The sequence below is a fragment of the Ixodes scapularis genome, unplaced genomic scaffold (assembly GCF_016920785.2).
Source record: "Ixodes scapularis isolate PalLabHiFi unplaced genomic scaffold, ASM1692078v2 PGA_scaffold6__148_contigs__length_123643588, whole genome shotgun sequence".
Lineage (NCBI taxonomy): Eukaryota > Metazoa > Arthropoda > Arachnida > Ixodida > Ixodidae > Ixodes > Ixodes scapularis.
The window spans coordinates 116,718,702-116,738,088 of NW_024609881.1; the positions used below are offsets into that span (position 1 = coordinate 116,718,702).

The window sequence follows — 19,387 nt, forward strand, 5'->3', positions numbered from 1 at the left end:
AGGGCTGAGCTGATAGCGTAAACAGGGTTTTTGTGGCTATATACTGTGTGAATTTTCAATAAGCTTCAGTTGAGAGTGCGCCTTGTCCTGTTTCCCTTCGTCTGTGTCCCTGTATTTTTTCGTCGCTTTTTGTTTGCATCTACTTACCCGGAAGACACTCAAAGAGCCAATCTTTCCGATTTACGAAATCAGCTCAACGAATGATGAGGCCAAACATCCGTTTAGACCTACAAATTAAGTCTGCGCTGTGGCATTACGCAATGCAAAGCGTCATGCTTGCATAGCGTAAGGCCACAGCGCAGACTTAATTTTGAGGTCTAAACAGATCTTCAGCCTCATCATTCGCTGAGCTGATTTCGTTTATCGTAGAAATTGGATCTTTGAGTGTTTTGGGGGTAAGTAGACGCGCAGGCATATTTTGGAGTGCACACGTCCCCCTTTGGGGAGCGCTAACACTGACCCCTTCACCATTTTGTTTGGCTTTTTCTACTTTCATCTTTTGGCTTTCTCTTTTTTATCCTGTATTTTTGCTGCCTCTTTTTCGCCTGATTACGGGGTCAGTGTTAGCGTTTCCTGAAGGGGGACATGTATGGCATTCACAACGGTCATGCTAACGGATTTCCTAAGAATCCAGCAATAGATCTTCCTGTTATTTTTTTTCATCCCTCTTCAGTATTCTGCCTGTCAGCGTATATCGAAGCCCCTTGATACGGCCATCCATATCACTACTGGAAAGAACCGCATACATATCACTCGTTGCGGGAACCGCACCCATCGTTTTAACTGCACACACACATCACTGCCCACGCACCGCTACTACGGAAACCCAGAGCGAAGAACAACCGGCGACGGCAGAATGGCAACTGAGCACGCCCGCAGTCCATCGCACCGCGGCACAACACCTCCCAGATAAGTAAGCCGTAGTGCTGAATGAGATGGCGTTATCAGAGTAGGCCAACGCTGCGCACAGATTGGGCACGACGTTTGTGTCAATTTTCGGCTCAAACTTGACTCGAAGCCGAGCGCTGACGCTGCACTTGTTTCCAATTTGTGTTCAGCGTTGGCCTTCTCTGATGAAGCAATCTCATTCAGCACTACAGCCTTGTTACCATGGAGGTGTTGCGCGGCGCCTCCTCCTCTCTGACTCCGCGCCAGCTCTGCGCGCGACTTTGACGTGCACGAAAGTGCTCATTTTGACGAAATACCGGCGGTGTCTGTCAATTTGTCAATGCCAGGAGAGAGGGATAGGTTGACGCGTTTTAACGTCCCAGCTTTGGACCAATGAGAACGTTGCACGTGTCACCTTCCTCCTCCTTCCCTCTCTCTCACACTAAAAAAATGTATATTCTTACAGCCATTGTCACGTATACGAGACCCCAAATCTTCAGTTAGATGTACAGCGCACTGACGTTGAACTGGCGCTACCAAATTTCACGAGCGGTGCGATAGCCGAGTTAAGGCCGGTTCAGACATTTGCGTTTGAGTGCGTTTGACTGCGTTGCGTCGAGAACCGAAGACGAGTCACCGGCACATCTGCCCTTCATTTGAAGTGTGCAATCCAATTCAAGGAATCGTCTTGGTACGCGATATAAGCAGCAGGGATGTCCTGGTTTCTCGCAGCCGCAACGCAGTCAAACGCAGTCAAACGCGAATGTCTGAACCAGGCTTTATACAACTTATTAAAATAGCTAATGTGAGTGCGACTGACTGCAAAGAAGTTATCGGCGTTCACTTGGCTCCACCGCAAATCCTTTGTGTTTTTATTTTCTTTTCTGTAGACTTTGATATGATCGTACTTTAGCAGCTTAAAAGGATACTTCAACTAAATTTGAAATATACCCGTCGTGTTCAAAAATAGGCTGAATATGATCCACAATATCCGTAAATGACAATCGCACGTTTGTAGTTTGAGCCTGGGTGGCTGTATTTTTCGTTATAAACGGCCCACTCTGGCAAGCGCTCGGAGAACAGCCAGCGCAGACCGTGTGACATGCAACGCAATCGTGACGTAGGTCGTCTCGGGACGAGCAAAGCTACGGCGAGGCTGACGTCGAGGGGATGGCCTAGTCGTTCCAGCCACCGAAGCGGCTGCTTTTGTACGAATTTTGAGTGACGGGTTAATCTTCTATAATCTTGTAGGGGGACAATAGAGACTTCTGTGACACACAAAAGGGATTCTCGGAAAGAGGGGAGTCCCTCCTTCCCCTCTTTTCTCGTCATGGCCAGAGGCGAGACACTCACCGTCACTAGCTGTCAAGGTTCCTAGACGGGCATTACAAACGAGGCGTTAGCGACATCCACCAGGTGCTCATTGCTATTCGTTTAATTCGTTTTAAAATTCCCTTTCGTGACTTTTTCTAACAAGATCCATTCACAAAAAAAAAAAAAATCAAAATACTGGAAAATGTTTAAAAGCAAGCAGCTCGTTTTATATTTTATCGCTACCACCCGCATGACTCACCTTCTGCTTTAATTCAAAGTAACAACATCATCTCTCTTGAATCACGAAGGAAGCTAGCTAGACTAAAATGTCTTTATCAATTCTGGTTTAAAAAATTCCGGCTTGAATTGTCGTCCTTTCTTCACCCATCCTCGACTAGGCGCACAAGGCATGACCATCCGCATAAAATAACTCCAGTATTCGCTCGAACAAATGCATTTAAATACTCCTTCCTTCCCAGAACCATAACAGAATGGAACAACCTACCTCATCACATATTTATATCTGACAATGTTTGGAGTCGATTGAGCGTTTGTTTGATGTGTAACTCTTTGCATTGTGTTTTATTTTCCTGTTCCCCACTACCGCCACCCCTCCCAACTTTGTTGTCAGCCATTACAAGTGCTTTATTAAAATTTTCGCATAATTTTACCCTGTTCCCCTCTCCCATTTTACGGATTACCTGGTGTTGCGCTTTTTTGACTCCACTTTCGTAACCCCCAATCCTGCTTGGGCCGCAATTGGCCTGCAGTATTCCTGAATAAATAAATAAATAAAGATATTGGTGTGTTCGATGTGATACTGCTCCATTGAACACATATAGACCAAAAAATGAGCGCCGAAATTTCGTTGAAGTATTCCTTTAACATGTTATATCGCACCGTCATCAACGCTCTCTCAGAAGTTGGGGCAGTCAGTTCGACGTCAGCGGGCTGTACGTCGAACTGATGTTTTGGGGTGTCGTGTATGTGACAAGAGGTGTAATGGCTACACCCATTTATTAGAGTGCTTTCCGGCGCTCAAAAACGAAAGACAGCACCGGGTTTAAGGAAACAGGAGTGTTGTAACGCTAACGCATTAATAAACTATCTAAAAAAATGGCACGACCAATAGGCCACCTCCAGAACGTTTGAACTGAAAAAGACGGGGTGGAAGATATAACGACAAAAAAATATTCAGCATCCAGAAACGGTCGAGGAACCCTTCACACTGAAAAAAAAGAAAAAGGAGCAGTACTTCTTTAGAGTAGGAACTCGCGTGTCCCAGATGTTGCTCTATCAAGGTAGGAAATTTCCACCTACAAAACGGGGAGGAAATTTGCTCCTCTAAGGGAGGAAAGCTGCCACCGATTTTTTCTCGTGGGAAAAAAGTTCCTCCCCTAAAAAGGGAGGAAAATTGCCACCTTTTTCTCCCAATGGAGGAAACTTTCTCTCCTTGTGCAATTATCATAGTTTCCACCAGATGGTGCACAAAACGGCAAAAAAATAATAATGTCGGAGAAGCGCCCGTTTTTTTTTTGTTTTTTTTTTTTATTTATTATTTTTTTTTTTTTTTTTGTTCTGTTTTTTCAAGTTTCTTTTCCACGACTTTTGAGCGCTACATGGTAGATACACATACATCACTGAACACACAGAGTACACGGAGCCGGTCGTGGTCTCGATGTGGACGTGCTACACGTGTGTAGAACGCCGTCGCTCGTTGCAACGCAGTGCTCGTTCTTTTCGACTGAATACGCTGTTCTGTTTTGTGACAGAACTGAAATAAACGCTGCACGGATTATCTTTCGCTGCATGGTACGAACGCTCTGTTTCAAAAGTATACGTTTCTCGCAGAGGTGACGGGGATAGGAACATAGAGGCGGGTCAACTCAAATACAGCAGCGATCTTGGCACCTACGTGATCACGCAAAAAAAGAAAATCCAAGATCACGACTAGGGATGCCGCGAACCACCCTAGGTTCGAATTCGAAAGGTTTCGATGTTTTTGAACCGAACTGATGTTCGAATTCGAAAGGTTTTTTTTAATTTTCGACCGTACGGAGGTTCGAATTCGAAAAATTCGCAACTTTCAAAAATCGTGGAGTTGCGATTTCGAAAAGTTCGAAACTTTCACGGTTTCTAAAAGTTCGGGCTCGATTATTTCGAATATTTTTTTTTTACTTGAGGTTCAAACAATTCAAAGATTTCGAAATTTCCTAACTTGAAATTCGATAGATTCGAATGTTTCAAATTTCCTTAAATCTGAAATTAGAAAAATTCGAACGTTTCGAATTTTTATAGGCATAAAGTTCGATAAAATCGAAGATTTCGATTTCTTTCTACATAAAGGTTGAAAAGTTCGAAGGTTTCGATTCTCTTTTAGGGCTAAATTAAAAAAAAAAAAAGCTTCGAAGCTTTTTAATTTATTTCAAGTCCAAGTGCGCAAAGTTCGAAGTCCGGTTTTCATGTTCCGCCACAGTTTCAGTTTCAAATAACGTTTTCACGCCTCACTGGTTTTCACGAAATCAGGTTCAGAAAAGTTCGGGTGTAATATTCAGACTGCGCGAAGTTGGTCAGGCAATTAGATAAGACGACGAGTGTCCCGGATGTGCTGGAATATTTGCCAGTGCAGAGTGGCGTGTGACAATAGATCAGTAATTGTGACCGCCAGCCCGGGGTGGTCATTAACGCGCTAAGTTTTAGCACGAATTGTTTTCCGGGGAAATTTAGCGAAAATTTCCCGCTAAATGGGAAAGGAGCAGGATAGGAGGGTACGGATGAGGGGGAAGGGCATACCCTCTTCTCCGTTCCTTCCCCTCATCCTGTTCAAGAGCTGCGCTCTCATTCGGGGTTACAAGGAATTGTAAACGTCTTTCATTTCATTTCTCCTTTCTCTTTCTTTCTTTTTTTTTTTTTGTGTGTTCTGCTACTTGTACATATTGCGTTACTTGTATCTGGTTATTTTTCCTGTAATGAAGTCACGACTTAGTTGCATTTAAAAGAGAACGAACTAGTAACGGATTTTTGGCCTTTTCTCTGATCAAGTTTCCGCCCTCTGCAGAAACAAATCCGCAAAACAAATCAAGAAAAAAAAAAAGTAACGGGCACCGGGATTTGTAGTAACTTGTAGAGGGGGAACATGTGGAACACAAGTAGCAAACTATAGTTCTCGCCTCAGCTCGCACCTGCAATCTGCAGGACGACAAAAGTCTAGATGGACCATAAAAAGATATTCCAAAGGTAGACCTGTAGAGGCTCATTCCTGAATGAAAGAATTATTAAACACGACAAATATTGAAAGCCGCTATTGCTTTAGAAAGAAGCGACACGTTCATAGTGACGGAAAAATAGCCCGTTACTTTCGAGCTGAAGTCGTCACACGTTTCTTTTGAGTCGCAGTTACGAGTAACGTACCTAGTTACCATTTGAGTGACTAAAGAGTAACGGTATCTTGCTACTCTATTCCAGTGACCTGTACCAGTCGCGTAGCCAGGTATTTTTTAATGGTGTGTGTGTGTGTGGGGGGGGGGGGGGAGGGGGGGGGGCTCAGGTGACTGGGATGTCCATGACTTGGGGTGCGGAGAGGGGGAGAGGGGTCAAATGCATGTGTATAATATAGGGTCGGCTGGATTGGGTGGGGGGCGGGGGGGGGGGGGGGGGTGGGGGGGGGGGGGCTGGAGCCCACTCAGCCCTGCCCTGGCTACGCCCCCGACGTGTATAGACGTTGTTCGTTTTGTTTCGTTTTCAGTCACCTGGGTTCCGTATCTGGTATGCGGGACGAAAAAATACTAAGACATTCCAACCTGAAATATGCGAGAAAATATAGGTGAGGCAAAACAATAATATGCTGACTTGTACATAACTAGTTACTTGTATCTGGCTATTGTTTTCGCTAAGGAAGTCACGACCAAATTACATTTAATGTTTTTTAACGCTTTTGTTTTTGTGGGTGAACACCTTCAACTGCCGTGAAGATATCAAAACGTTGCTCCAACGCATACCAGAAGTGACGACACTAAAGATGGTTGTGTCCTCGTAGAAAAGGTGTATCTACATATACGTCTTCTTCCACTCATCGCGCGATTTGTGTCTATGTGTGTCCTCATCCTTTGTCCTACTCAATCAGCTCGTCTCAGGCGCATCACAAACGCAAGTCTTAAGCCCTTAAAACAGTGGCATAATTGTACTCTACAAGAGTCACTGAGAGGTTTCGAAACGCGGAAGATGACGAAGCCTGAACATCTCAATAGCGCTCCTCAGCCAATCAGATTACTGCATTTGCTGATGATGACACGCTACGGCCCTTTGTTTCTCAAACTGTTATGTATATAACCACTTTGTATTTTTTCTTAGTCACTGATCCTATGGGACTCCTAATCAGTCAGTTTTGCGTTTATAGTAGACGTAATATTATGTGTGTATGCCAAGGTGCGGTGAGAAGACACAAAGACAGCTAGCTTTTGCCTGTGCCCTCTAATCAAACAAACCAGAGCTGCTCTGACGTCAGGCGCCCTCTCGTCTCTTCCGCTCCTCCTCTCCCCCCGTTTCTACGCTTAGAAACTTGATACTCGAATGAAGAAATGTAGGTTTTAAGCTTTATTCAACGGCGATGCCTTTTTCTTGGGTAGCCGTATGGCTGCTTAATTGTGCCTGTTATCCCTCGGAAAGTATACCTTGAGCTTGAAACAAAAGTTTTCTTCAGGGGCCTGGTATGTACATCACGTCGGGGTGACTCAATATTTCGATACCGAAACGCTCCCAAAATTTTGAGCCGTCTCTTTCGAAAAATCCGGCAAAGTATATACCCTGTACTGTAGGTACATACATCGTGGCATCCATGGAATGTCCTGCAGTTGCTGGGAAAAGTGTGTTGTTCAACGTCGATGAGAGCGATTTTAACACGCTGCGCCCTGTTACAGGCTTGCAGCGGTTACAGCGAAGCTGTTAAGGGCTAGTTCTTCCACTATCGTGTCCGCGGACAGGCGGCGTGTCGACAGAAAACTCCAGCCAGTTGACCTTCACCCTCTGTCGCGTACGACGAGAAGAGTCGCCCATTGTGTTCTGTGCCGTCTCTCCCCCAACGCTGTCGGCATCGGAGGCTAGCCGGTCCATTGTGCTGTCACGCAATTTCACCTTCTTCCCCGGCGCCCGCGTCAGCGGCCACCTGCGTTCGTGACATCAAGCACGCCCCGTGATTGGCGCGGCCCTACGAGAATAAAACGTCATCGTCTCACCTACCAATCGTGTGTGTCCTGTGTTCCGTGACGTAAAGATCGCGCTAGCGCTCTTATCAGTTGCCATTTGGATTTGCGAGGGGTCGATCACGTGCCGTTCGTTCGGAGGAAGAAGAGCGGGGGCGCAAGGAGGCGGCGATGTGCGCAGCAGCGCGAATGGCCGCGCAAACACCGCGAAGACGCTATCGCCTCGAGTTCCACTGCGTCGAGTGGTTCCGTATCCCTTACGAAAGAAGAGCAGATCGCTCGCCTGGAACGCCGCCTAGAACAAAAGCGGCGGCGGCGGCAAAGCGCCACGGACGACAATCGTGCCACGGAAGCCAAGCGCAAGCGCCAGGCCCGGCGACGGCAGGACGCCACGCCGGCTGAACAGTTTTTATAAATACTAGTCCCACCATAGTACAGCTTCGCTGGTCTTTCATCTTCACCGGAGTGTTTCTTAAAATTACAGTGTCTCTAACCACCTTGTATTTGTTCCTAGTCAATGATTCGCTGAGACCTAAACAATGTGTTGTGCCTCCAATGTTCTGCGTTTTGTAGACGGAATATTATGTTTGTATACTATACAGGCGGTGAGTAGAGACGTCTACCCACAAATCATTCCACTAGAGATCGGCGTTCTGACGTCATGGCGAGCTCCGTCCCCTCCCTCTCTCAGTCTTTACACGTATATAAACTCGAGGCTCGAAAGAAGGAATATCGCTTTTGCACTTTATTCAAAGGTAATGCCGTTTTTCTCGAGTATATGTATGGCTGCTTTGGGCTGCTATACCGTGGAAAAAACCCGTAGCGCGAAACAAAATTTTCTCATCGGTTTCTTTCTCCACATCGGGATGCTGTAGAACTCCGATAGGGAAGTATTCCCAGTATTTTTTAGGGCCTTTTTCGAAGTATCCGGCGAAGTACCCACTTAGGTACATCGTAGCGTCCCATGGAATGTCCTGCAATAGGTAAAAAAAGTGTGTTCTTCCCAAAACAAAAGTAGCCCAACGCTGAGATTTCGACGATTCACAAATTGTAACGTATCCGAAACCACTCAAAACTCCCCGTAACCAATCATAACAAATCATAAAGTGCGTAAAATGCACCCACGGATAATTCTGCTTTCGCTGGGTTTATAAAAAGTTCTAGCTTTTTTTACATTTAGTTTAATTTACTTCATATTGACAATGTGCAGCATATTTGTTTTTCAAATTCATTAGCTGAGGCTAAATTCCCACATTGTCTGTAATAAAGTATCCCCTCGTGAAATCCTGGAAGTTATCCAATATAATGTAAAGCTTAAAAAGAAATTCCACGCTTTTTTTACACACAAAGCAAAATCCCTCTAGAAGCTGTTGGATCATAAAAGTATATGTGCATCATACATGTGTCATCAAACTATTTCCGGAAGCTTCACGTCAATTATATTGTAGCTAATCGCCTGCTTGGCTATGTTTGGAAAAATATTTATTTTGATACATGCTCATTAAAATTACTTCTGTTTAATACCCTATTAGTTAGTTCTAGATTAGAGCGTACAGCTTCCTTTTGGGATTCTAGACAAGAATCATTAATCTCAGAATTCGAAGCCGTACAAAACCACTCATATGGTCTCATACTTTGGAACCATCATCAGCACGTAGAAAAATATTTTGTTGATGATCGTTTTCGAAGACATAGCATAAGAATCGGGTTCTTAAAGAAAGACTACTAACAACACCGTCTAACGTTTTAGAACGCAGAGGTCCCCGTCATAAAATTGGCATCTCGTGCCAATTTTAGGACCGCAGTATGACTAGTGAAATAATTTTTATGAGTAAAAATTCCCGAAATTGAACATTTCTTTAAAAATCTACGTTATTAGAGACGGTTTTATTAGGATACGGTGTTGTTCTTGTCTTTTTTAGCTCCTTGTCTCTGGGTTTTTCTACTATGTTTCGTCACCCGCTTGCTTTCATCTTTACCCAAATTTCTTCAATATTATTAGCCCCATTTGGTGTATCAAAAGCAATAACTTTTGTATTTATTCCAGTGTTTAACGTTTTGCTAAGTTTCTTTATGCATTTTACTTATATAACACACTCCCGTCTTTAATGATTTACCATAAATCTGACAAATTAAACTTTAAAACAATGAACTGGCTCGCGCTTTCGACAGACAAATTATGACCAAGTTTGTCTCGATGTCTGATGCCGCTTTTTTTTTTCGGATTAAGAAAAAGGAGCGCTCCTGTCACTCACCACCACTTCTTCGGTAATGACCATCTGAACAAGTACAGTCGACTCCGCCGGTACATTGACTTGCTGTTTGATGCTGTACGTAGTTTCTGTGGTCTTAGTTTCTGTGGTCCCCCATAAAGTGGAGAATTGGACTGAGATTTCGGTTTGGGCCCCGGCCACTTCTGGTATCCCGGCGCTCCAACTTCCCGTCAGTCCAGTGTCTATTCCTCTCTCGACCGTGTACGTGTAGGTATTGTGATGCTTGATTTGCTTGTCAATGGTCGCGGTTTCGTTCCGATTTGACTGTCCGTTGTGAAACAGCTGGGTGTAGGCAACCATGGGTCTCGTCGAAACTATCCTCGCTTCTCCTAAGGTCACCCCGGACATCTGTTTTTGAACGACAGGGCTGCGTGAAAAAAAACAAAACGGGTTTTCTTTAATAATCTTTCATATTTTTCTTCTTAGTCTGCCACCTGGTGAACCATAATATGGGATTACCTTTCCAGGTGGATAATCATTGGAATGCCCACGTAATACGTGTTTAAAGGGGTGCTCCGGCCAAATTGGGAAGTTCGCTGATTTGTCTCAAACATGGTCCAGCACATCACTAGACATGGCTGAACTCACTTAATTACAGGTCAAAATATTAATTTTTTTGCACGGGTATTGATTTTGTATTTGTTCTTCACAGTTTTGTGTTAGTCTGAAAATAATTTCAGTCATGTGGTCACCCGTTACAAAGAGGAAGCCAAGAGAATCTAATACCTACGTTGTCTGTTCAGGCGATTTAGGTATATGAAAATTAATAAATAAATCTAATCCAATCCATCCAAGCTAACGCTGTGGTTTGGGCAGTACGAATTGTTCCTGAATGGTTACTAAAAGCTTGCGTGAAATAAATGCTCGGGAAGCTCACTCAAGCAGAACTAAAAAATACCTGATAAATTATGCTTTACTACCTGCTTGACCCGCAGGTTTTACAACATGTTACGTTACCCAACTGAAAAAGGCAAAACATTTTGAATCTTGGTTTAGGCTTCACTTTTATCTGCCTTTATCTCAATGGCTATTCTCAATTTAGAGATAATAATAAGCATGAGTGCAGGGAATAGTAAAGCCCCGGTATTTTCAAACATAATCCGGGTAGATAAAGAAACCGCCGGCGTTTTCTTCATAGTTCACGATTTGCCTGAAAATTTGGTAAACACTAACATACATCAATGATATAGTCGCCCAAATGCTGGGTCAATTCTTTATTTCCGAAGTTATTGAATTTATAATTTTGGTTCACACTGTGTTTTGCGAAGTGAAAATCTTAAATGGCAACATTAAAAAACTGACGTCAGGGGCAGGCAGGGGTTCACTCTGGATGTACAAGCAGTTTCATGGTGTCAAATGAATGCTTTAGAAGCTCGCTCCGGTACTCGCGCTGCAGCACGAAACAAATGCTCGGCATAAACCACACTCTAAAAGAAAAGGATACATTTTTACACCCCTTGTCCCATATAATACACCCCAAAGCGTCAGTTCGACGTATACCGCGCTGACGTCCAACTGACGGTACCAACTTTCACGAGCGGCTTGGCGGCCGAGTAGTACAACTTACGAAGATAGCTAATGTACGTGTTACTGACTACAAAAAAAAAAATAATAAGAAACGAGGTTTTTTTGGCTCTACTGAGAAACCTCACTGTTTTCTTTCTGTAGACTTCGATACATACCTTAGCTGTTTGATAAGTTATTTCGCACCGTTATCAAGCCCTTCGTGAAAGTTTGGGCCGTCTGCTCGGCGTCAGTGCGCTGTACGTGGAACTGAATTTTTGGGGTGCACTATATGGGGCAAAAGGGTGTAAGGCGACACCCATCTTTTTTAGAGTGCATTTTTAGACCGCCCGCTCAACCTGCAAGCCTGCCTTCCCCTGTTGTCACGGCACTCAAAAGCGCCAGCATATTTGAATGTTGCTTTTGGCATCGTTTTCACTTGCCGATTTCACAATAACTGCTTTGAATTTCGCGTTACAAAGACCGGTGGTTTGAAAAATATAGTTAGCTGGGGTAGTTAGAACAAAATCGCAGAAGTACCCCTTTAACATTGACCACTTCGGTTGGACGTTCCGATTTTCCATAATTTACAGTTCAGATAGGATTTTCACCTTGGCCGAAGTTTTTAAGGCAGGTTATTTTTCATTTTCACTGCAAATCTCTCGGTGGTTATCACCGTTCTGGCTCGGTTGGGGTATAGCCAAGATTTCGGCTGCTCAATTTAGCAGAACCCAAATAATTGACTGGTTCCGATGTCCTCATTTTGGTAAGGATACTGTATGTCTACATTCCTTCCGCAACACACATCAAGACAAATTTGCTATAAGCGAAGAGTTAGCAAATTATTTATGTTGGGGCAAAGAAAAATAAACATTCCCCGCCAAAAAGTGTAAGCACACTCTGGAGTACATCACATTAGTATAGAATTAAATGTCAGCCTGTGTTCGAACGGAAATACAATTATTTTTTAAATGGTAAATAAAACAGTAAAGGTATACTATACACGGTGCTCGTGCCAATTCCGGCCGCCATGATAGCTGTTTACCTTGTGTTTGGGTGGGCACGCGACGACTCCAACGTAATGGCATGATAGATTTGCTATAAACCATTCCATTGTTGTGCCTTCAAAAATATATATAACAAGGAAAAATAATATTTTTTTAAAAAAAGCCTGGATAAAAAAAGGATGTCATAAAATAATTTTTCATTGAAAGCGTTTTTTAGAGCTATTTGTACGGCGCGAAACGAATTATAATTCAGCCTCTGTCGCACTTACTATCAAGTTCACAGTTTCCTTTTCCCTTCTATACTGAACATGACATTAACGTTTCAAAACTTAAAAAAAAAAAAAAAAAAAAAAACTAGAAGCCGCTGTGGGGGCTGTCCCTTAGGAAAGTGTTATTCATCTCCAACTCTCATTTTTCCTTCGTTGATCGGAACGACGAGGCGTAAATTTTATAGATCTTCGAGCTTTCTCTTTGTTCACCGGAGACTTAAACCAATAGAACTCGGACAGGCTCACATCTCGACAAAGGATTTACCTGGCCTTCCGCGCTGCCGTATACTTGGTCTAACTTTAGTATGGACTAGGGTGCCTCAATGTCCTTTTGTTTAGGGTGATGCCATCCGTTGTAGTACCCGATGCCGACAGCACGCGCTCACGGGTAAAATACCAAGAAATCGACGAAAATAAAATGTCGCCATAGCACAGTCAGCGCCACAAACGCGCGCAGGGACACGCTCTTTCCCACGCTTCTGAACAAAACAGAAAAATAAAAGTGTGGGACAAAATGGCCAGATGTCTGGCCATTTTGTCCCACACTTTTATTTTTCTGGGCGTGGGCCCCCGGTTATATAGAGGCGCCTCCATCGTACGGAACTTTTATAGCTTTTAAGAGTGAGTGTCTAGATATATAACACTATGTTAAATAACTTTAAGAACAAAATAACACAAGATAGGTAGCGCAAGTCGCCGCCCGATTCGAAGGGTTCAGCCTCACCCATCCATCCATCTAGTAGAGAGTCTGTATTACACAGAGTTTTCAATAGGGGTCACGTGGCTTATGGATCCCCTTTGCAATAAGAGCTGAGATGATGTGACGAAAGCGTCAATGGTCTGCAAACGTCTTTCTTCCTCGCCACGGGAAAACACAATTGCGACCGATCGCCGCAGGAGGCGTCCGCCATTAAATAGCAAACGTTCCCCGTGGTTAGAGATGAACACTCTCCTCAGTCTAGGCTTTCTAGGATACGGCGACCGACGGCGACTAGACCGATCATCCCGGTATAACAATGGATGCCAACCGGGCCATTGTGGCTCGTAGAAATGGAAAGTGGCGACGAGTTTTGGGAAAGAAACGTTGAATACCAAAGCAAGCGAGTCAAATCATAAATAAATGGTAATGTGTAGATTCGCGTCGCGCTGAAGGAATCATATCAAAACAAAAAAATTAATAAAATAACTTCCGGGAGATTGTCAGCGCTGATCCGACTCGGCGACCCCTACGGTGAAACTCGCCGAGTATCTTCGACGCCTGGGAGAGGTAGCTGCCAATCGCCGAGGCCTTTCTGTTCACGAAGCGGCTTAACGCATTTCAGGACTTGTACGTTTTAATTCGTTCTCCGGTATATGGGCCAGGCGGCTCGAGTAGATATTCGGTAAGATGCACCCACGATACCCTCGGCAGATTTGTCATTTCTTTGAGAAACAAGTCACCGTTGTTCTCATCCAAGGGATACGGAAGGCGTGTCGATCCAGCGTAGGTAAACTTCTGAATGTGCCGCGGTTGGTCTTCGGCGATGAGACTTTTAAAGAATTCGCTACTCACTGAAAGTTCTCAAAAACAAGCAAAACCAATAGCTAACCGCAAGCAACGTATCCCCCCCCCCCCCCGGAAGTTCGCCCATGTTTGTTTTTATTTACTGTTAAACACCCTATATGCGGGCAGAACTTGAGGAAGAACCTCGGAACGCCGAGCCCTGATTTGGAACGCGTTCGATTTCGAACACCAATCGCCGAACGCCCGCGTTCCGCGTTTTGACGCGTTTCACGAGTACAGTGGAGACATTGCAGCTAGCTTTAGGTCTACCCACTATTTCTACCAATCAGAGCTCGGCGTGCAGACGTCCCCTCTCGTCTCCCCCTCCCCCTCAGTTTCTGCCCGTATAGTCATTGAGAGCTCGGGAAACGCAGGACGTGGCAAGTCCCGGCATCTCATTGTCGCGCCGCAGCGAATGAGAACGCGGCATCGGCCGATAAGAACGTCAATGGACAAATCACGATGCAACAGGCGTGAACGTCATAAGACACGCTCACTGAATAGACGAGCAATGAAGTAATGGGGGCAGTACTAGCGATCTTTTCTCTTGCGGTGTGGGTTTTCTCCAAAGACATCAAAATCCCATAGGTTGGCTCCTCTTGTTTTTGCATAATCATACAAGAATTCCAGCACCACATCCTGTAGATTGAATTGTAGGTTTTTTCCTGCAATAAGAGTTTTGTTGAAACGATAGTAACTAAAACTAAATGCACGAAGTAAAAATACACGAAACGAAACAACCAGTCCAGTGTCTCGGGTTTCGAAACCGGAGGCACGGGAACAAAAAGGACAAACACAACACCGTCCCGGTGTGCACGTCCTTTTTGGTTTATTTTTCTCCGGTTTTATTACATTGTCTCGTACTCCTCACCAGCTCACCTGCGTCCTCAAACTACTTTCAGACGTTACATAGACTCTGGCCGCTTAAGAGACGTATGGCATTGACCTATTACGGTCGCGTTATGCGCGTGGTGATTTGTACTTCGGCGATTTAAGTGGCAATCTTATTGACATCGGAGCGATAACAAGGTGACTGAGACTCGCAACGCCCACACTAGGTAGGAGGAGTTTTCGTGTCTGCTTCAGAACGTAGCATTCTTTGCATCAGTATTCACTTGAAAAAGAACATTAGTCTTTCTCTCTGCGTTTGAAAGCAAGCCTCGGAGAATCTTCGAATTAGCTTTGGCCTTTCGACGAGTGGTAAAGACTTTCAATGGATTATAAACAAGGCGTCCGGTCTAAGGAAGACTTTTGGAAGCCTGGAGCCGCATTATGGGCTAAAATATATACTGTCGAGACCGCTTATAACGAAGTCAACGGGAATCGGAAATCACTTCGCTATATCCGCTATTTCGTTATAACCGCCTTCGGTTATACTGAAGTGCAAAAGAAAATGGGAAATCGTGATCGCTTCGCTGTAGCCGCTATTTCGTTATAACCGACTTAAAAATGGGAAATCGTGATCACTAAGCTGTAGCCGCTATTTCGTTATAACCGACTTCGCTATAACCGGTCTCGACAGTACACTTATATTAAAGAATAAAAGTTAAAATCGTTTCGTCTAAAATTCAAAGTTCTCTAATACCTGACTGAGCTTTTTTTTTTTTAGTTTATTTATACGTTAACAGAAATTCGATCTCTTCATTTCCAAGAAATCAAACTTACCTTCAATGGGTTTATCCTCCGTTCCCGTGGGAAAATGTGCATGCCCTTGGCCTGTGTGGAAAGAAAACATAAACACTAGTGCTCGCATTTATTATTTTTCGGTGTTTCTTGGCGTGATATTTTGAAATATTAAAAGGAACCCAAAACAACTGCGCAAACAAGTGCTGAATCATATATTCTATTCAATTCCGTTTGTTGATTCGATCTTAATATTAGAATTACCGAAGCACTATATTGATCATAGCTGTTAAGCTTTTACTTGACAGATTCGCAACATTATTTTGGTAAGGTTTTTTTTTGCACATTAAATTTTTTATATGTTAAAATTCGCTTTTATATAATTACAGGATATATACCGTGTGTTTCTTTTTTATTCTTGTTTAAAAAAAAAGCCGTTAAAGCTACAGTTATGCGGTTTGTGCGAGTGAGTAATACGCCCAGGGAGACATTATGTGGGTGGCTAATCTTTGCGATAAGTAGTGTAATTAATTAATATTTACTAACTAACTTTCGTATTGAGTGAAAATAGACATATGGTTCCAATTAGAAACTTTCTTAACGCCGTCCTAAACCCCTAAATCAGTAATTTTTAGAAAAACTTCGAGCGCGTGTGAAGCGTAGTAGTTCGCTGAAGTTAACACTCGTGGAGGAGGTATATATATCGTCTTAGGTAATAGAAATATAAAATAACAAGGCATCTAAAATACTTCAAACAATATCATTCGAGATAAACTTTTGTAGACCGTTTTCGAAATGGGCTATAAAAGCTTGATAGATGTAGGAGACAGATTATATCTACAGTGCACGTTTCCGCGATAAATCTGGTTCGGCAAAGTTTCAAGATACACAAAATGGGGCGGCACGTAGGACCAAACAGGGTACCGTCCGATCACTCTTATTTTTAATAATTTTATTTTCTCCTTCGTGTCTCTCATCTTGCTCGCTTAGAGCATTACGGTTGTATTCCCACGCACTCACTCTTTTCTATTAAAATAATTTACTTCTGGGCACCTGTTATTTATACGGCAAGATGTCTGGACCCACTTACCCTTCACAAATAGAATCTGGAATGCGGAACCAAAAGAAAATAAATAAAAAAAAGAATGAGGTTCAAGAACCATCACATAACCATAAATGCAAACCAAAGTCTCAGCTTCGTAAGACGAACACTGCACATGATCAGTCGGTAGAAACCGGGACATCGAGGGGAAGGGGGGGGGGGGGGGGGGACGGGTTCAAAAGAAAGTAAAAGGCAAGCTTCCCTACTAGTCAGTTCACTGTAGACATGAAAAGTTTTTCTTAAGTTCTTTGTTTAGTTGAATACACAAGCACCTTTCGTCATTTTTAAACAAAGCCGAAAATAGTTCCCCGTTGAAGAAGGGTCTGTTCGAACAGAACGTATTGAGAGATGGAACCACATAAATTATAAATATACAGGGTGTTTCACGAAAGGTGGACAAATTTGATATTGCGAAAATTACGCGTCGTAACAAAAAATCTCTGTGTCGTTTTGGTCCTGGGCCGGGGGCCTATTTAGGAAAATTATTAAAGTCCGGGATAATTTGATTGTTAAGTATTTTTTGCGTAATTAACTTTCTAAATATTGTGTTTAAGTGCATGGTTTCAATTAAAAAATTGCTCAGCATCATCAAAAAACACTAAATCAACAAATTGCAGAACGATAGCAGACCCGCACAGCATTTTACGGTTTTCTGAAAAACCCCACAAATTCGACGGGTTTTTAAGTTTCGGTTTGCTATCGGAGCGCATCTCGGCCCCGACGACACCGCGCCCCGTGGAGAAACAGTGCAACCAACCTCTGCTGCGCTGTTATCGCGTGACGCAGCAGAGGCTCGTTGGTTGGAGGAGCTCCAGCTGCTCGTGTGGTTGACGCAGGCTGGCGAAACGTCTTGCTGGACGGAGACAATGAGGATTCAGTAATGGTAGGCCAGTCCCTGCTCACTGGCAGGTCGGTTGCACCGTGCTGCAGCGCTTCGGAGTAGGTAGGTATATTCTCGGTCTGCCGTGCAGGGCCAGGGGCGTCAGCAGAAGGGCATTTTTCAACAAGCTCACTCTTTCGTGCCAGTTGAACTCGCAGATACTCGTTGTCACGTCTAAGGAACCGTACTTCCTGAGAAAGTCCGTCGATTTTGCGGCAGAGCACCAGCAGCGTCTCGCGAACACCGCACTCCTGTGATAGCACTTCTTCCTGTGGACCGCCGGCATTCCGGAGTTTTGTGCACAGAGCACATGCACTTCATTGTGCTAACACCTTTTTTTACGACCAGGTCAAAATTGGAATCTGAAACGTTGACGAATTTCGTGAGGAAGCTTTTGTCGCACCCGTGCCCGAGCAAACGATAAACCGCGTCCGAGATAATGGAGCATCACAGCTGCCGCGCACGCCTTTACCCAGACTCATTCGAGGAGAGAATGGGTGCTGGGAAAGTGGCCCGAAGCTCCCCATACAGGGGGCTTCGGGATATTTTCTCAGAATCCAGTAGCTTTAGTGTGAACGGCCCTTCAGAGCGTCACGGAACTCGAAATGTCGAGAAACCGATACTCAAAACACTTGACGTTTCCAAGATGACCACGCGCAGAGTGTTACCAGAATTTCAAGCAGCTTTCAGAATGCCACTTCTTGATATATTAGATGCGGAGTCAGGAAATTCGGTTAACGTTGTTTTTCTCAGTCGCGGTCTGTTATGACGATTCTGGAGAACAAAAAGGCGGTTGCTGCGATTTCGGATAAAGCTTCAGGTAATTGGCAATCAAAATTTTAAACACAACAATGACTGAGGTGTAGTTACTCTGATGTAAAGCTTCAGTGGCGTAGCCAGGGCGAGGGGCCCGGGGAGGGGGGGGGGGGGGGGGGGGGGGGGGCGGGCTTATGTATTTTAGTTTTCCCCTCACGGAAATCCAGTCGACCCTATATTATCGAAAAAAAAATTACTGGCTACGCCCCTGCGTAGCTTATTTAGCCCAGAAAGTCTCAGAAAGGTAGCAGCTAGCTCAGGGGCGAGAGCGTTTACTAAGAGGTGCTTTGTCGATATTTGAACTCACAGGATATTTTTGTCATTGCCTAATCAATGAAATAAGCTAAGACAAAAATGTTTCACCAATAAATAATCTTCTCTCTGATTGTTTTGCCCAAAAGATTTAGGCATGAAATGGCTAATAATGTCAAACCTTTTGAAGTAGCTTACCTGACTCATCAATAACGGTAACATCGAAAAGACGCCTGACATCTTTGAGGTTCTCGTTGGAGCTTCTCGATTTCAAATAAATATCAGAAATCCAGACAACGACCTTTCTGGACAAACTGAGCTGCAAATGATTTTTTTTTTTTCAGTGAAAGATCTGAAAAATTGTTGATGCATTTAAACGGAAGCTATACTCTGTCTCATCCTGCGATGGACTAAAGGCCAAAGCCACAGGCTGCCAGGCCCAATCACCGTTCCACGCTATACTATGACACGCTTAACATTGATTAGGGGTGCACGAATAATGCTCCGAATACAAAAGCGCCGCATCATTTCTATAGCTTCGACGCTGCAACGAGCCTATATGTCCTGGCTTTCTTTGCGATGTAAAATTGTTGAGTCACTCAGTGCTCTTCGATTTGAACCACGGTCCAGCCGTCCCCTCATCAGTGATCCGAGACGCGGGCACCGATACGTGTATCTAAGTGAAATACCGCGCGATTTCTAAGTGGCTCGTGATTGGA

General features: G+C 44.0%; 1 pseudogene; it reads right to left on the reverse strand.

The window, feature by feature from the left end:
• Window positions 1-8,199: 8,199 nt before the first annotated feature.
• LOC121833020 lies at window positions 8,200-18,908 on the reverse strand (annotated as a pseudogene).
• Window positions 18,909-19,387: the final 479 nt, after the last annotated feature.